Raw genomic sequence first — 3,136 nt, 5'->3', positions numbered from 1 at the left:
ATCCGGTGGGAAAAAAGGAGGGGGTTTGTGGAGGGAGGAATATAAAAACAGAGGGGCCGGCGCACACTTTTCTATGTGCAGACAAGATGGAGCCTTTCACTCTGCACCCCTGCGTTCCTCTGTTCTTGGACGGGGAAGAGATCTGCTCTCCCGACGCCGTAAGCATGGGAGGCAGCAGAGCGTTCTCACTCCCGAGGCGTAACATGTCGACGTTTTGTCACGTCCCGCGGCGTTCCTGAGGAACGCGAAAGGAGACCTTCGGCGTTCTTATGGTACGCGGCGGGTTATGGCTGGAATCCAGTGAATGACACTCCCGCGGTAATAGACGTTCCAGCCCTGTATTCCAGCCCTAAACCTAACCTTATCCCTAGCCCTAACCATAACCTTATTCCTGACCTTAAGCAGGTCTTTAATGATGTTAAATAGCGTGTTTCTAAGCGATTTGAAGAAAAAGAGCGAACATGTGTAGATTCAGTCCAGACGGTTCTCATATGTCCTCTTTTTTCCGAGGTCGTCATTTAGGAACGTGGTGGGTAGCCGAAAGCGTAATATGGTGACGATTTGTCACCTAGCGTAAAATGTTACGCTTTGGGAGTGAGAACGGGTTGGAGGCAGCAGCAGCGACTGGTCCTCATTAGTGATCAGCAACACCCCCGTCACTGTCTACAGTAACAGATGCGATGCGGCTGATTTCATATAGGTCTCAACTCCTTGTATGTGTAAAGTAAGCCTTAGTGGAAAAAAAGCACATATTCAGAACTCTATCCTAAATAATTTTATTAAATCACCCCGATGAGCTATTTTGGTTTTGTGCAGCCACTCCTTTTCAGACCAAAAGTAAAGAATTTTTCTTCATTTTTTGAGCTTCTTTTACAACAGGTTTTCTCATTAACAGAAAATAGACAGAATTCCCAAAAGAAAACGGCCTTGTTTTACGTACATCAAGAAGGAATCAGATGACCGTCGGTTCATCCCTGTCAATTACCTCCGAGAGATCGGGATGCGGATACAAGCGGCAGAAATGAGCTTCCTCCGAAGGGTGGCTGGCCTCTCCCTTAGAGATAGGGTGAGAAGTTCGGCCATCCGGGAGGGGCTCGGAGTAGAGCAGCTGCTGCTCCACATCGAAAGGAGCCAGCTGAGGTGGTTCGGGCATCTGACAAGGATGCCTCCTGGGCGCCTCCTGGGTGAGGTGTTCCAGGCATGTCCCACCGGGAGGAGGCCCCGGGGCAGACCCAGGACACGCTGGAGAGATTATATCTCTCGGCTGGCCTGGGAACGCCTTGGTATTCCCCCGGATAAGCTGGAGGAGGTGGCTGGGGAGAGGGAGGTCTGGGCCTCTTTGCTTAGGCTGCTGCCCCCGCGACCCGGCCTCGGACAAAGCGGATGAGGATGGATGGATGGATGGAGATCGGGATGCTTCCCCCGTCGGGTACCATAAGCGTATAAGAAAAAAAACCCAGAGAATGTATTATTTGTGTAAGACTGAGAGAGAGAGAGAGAGCGAGAGAGCGAGAGAGAGCGAGAGAGCGAATCGATCAAACTTTTCTACAACACGTTATACCACTCCAGCTCAGGAGAGGCGATTTAGCATGGACTGGCTGGATGACTACGCCGGATGGAAGCATAACCGGAAGCATGGCATGGACTTTCCCTTTGACCTTCATTCAGCTCTATGATCAGCCGTTAAATCTTTCCTCAATATTGCTGTAATGTAGAGCTTGGCGATATATCGAGTTTTTAAAACATATCGATATATTTTTATACGAGATATAAGATGTGACAATATCCTTTATATCGATATAGTCTATGTTACGTTATAATTATAGTTGTGGAGCCGCAAGTTTGCCTCTCTTTCGTCCACTTTTGTCTCTACGTAACGTTACTCCGCCTCGCCTTCACTGAAGACAACTCCCCCTCCTCCCCCATCGCTTCACGTGCAGGCAGCGACGAGATGGACACGGCAAATCTCCGTTAACGAGTTACTGCGCATCGCCCCATGCGTGGGGCTGGACGGCGTCAACGTGTTAACGAGCTAACCATGCTAACGAGCTAACCGCGCTAACCCTAAAATCCTTTCATTCTCTCAAAAGTAGCGCCTTATGTATGAATTCTGGTTGTGCTTGATGGCCGCGAACCGATTTTATGTGGTACACGGCGCTCAGCAATCTGTCAAAAATGTTTGAGTACAACTTTCGTAAGCTACGGAGCTGCACCGCTTGATAGTTTGTCGGCGCATTACGGCTACCGAGGAGCTTTGCGGAGTGATACGTACTGTGCTTCAACGTAATATTACCGTATTGTGTGTGTATAAGGACCATAAATGGCACCTGTAAGAGACACGGTTATGAAGCGGATTTCAAACTCCAGGCTGTCAGTCACACAGTAAAACTTGGGAACAGAGCAGCTGTGAAATCTGTCTGTCTTTGTTATTACGCTCAGCGTCTTTTAGTTTACATTTTGACTGCACAATTGTGAGCTCTTTGTTTAGCACAAAACAACATTGTTTTATTTATGGAGCATTATTATTTAATGAATGCTCATAATTTAATTTTGAGTAATTTTTCATGTACATCTGTGCTGTATGTTAATAAAAGTGCCTGTGTGACATCTGGGACACAGCTTTGACTAAGAACTCTCTTTTTGTTCTTACTTTATGGCTTAAAAAAAATATCAAGATATATATCTTATATCGCCATCCAGCTAAAAAATATCGAGATATGAATTTTGGGTCATATCGCCCAGCCCTACTGTAATGTAACACCAAAGTTAGTATTTTAAGATCAGACAGGTCCCAAAACATTCCTTAGACATTCCCACAGTCATTGAATAAGCATCTGTGGCACAAATAAGCTTCAGGGACTGACTTGTTTTTTAGAACCGACATTTGACACTTGGATGTTGGCTTAATTTTTTATCCAAAGAGAAATTTGACCCTAATAAAAAAAAAAAACACAATACTGTGGTGAATACTTACCTCAACTTTGATGGTTTTTTTCACAGCTACTGTATTTATCTTGAAAAAAAGTGTTACAAGGACACATTGGACATTGCAGAGTACATGAATGGGAAGTAGGAATCCCCCCCCCCCCCCCCCCGACCTTACACACACACAGCACAGACATCACATGGGGATACA

This window comes from Aulonocara sp. 'chitande type north' Nkhata Bay, linkage group LG4, assembly GCF_057382095.1.
Source record: "Aulonocara sp. 'chitande type north' Nkhata Bay isolate Kocher_YH1m ecotype deep benthic linkage group LG4, A_spYH_male_GT1.1, whole genome shotgun sequence".
In the NCBI taxonomy this organism is placed as follows: domain Eukaryota; kingdom Metazoa; phylum Chordata; class Actinopteri; order Cichliformes; family Cichlidae; genus Aulonocara; species Aulonocara sp. 'chitande type north' Nkhata Bay.
Note: the sequence above shows the minus strand (reverse complement) of the source record.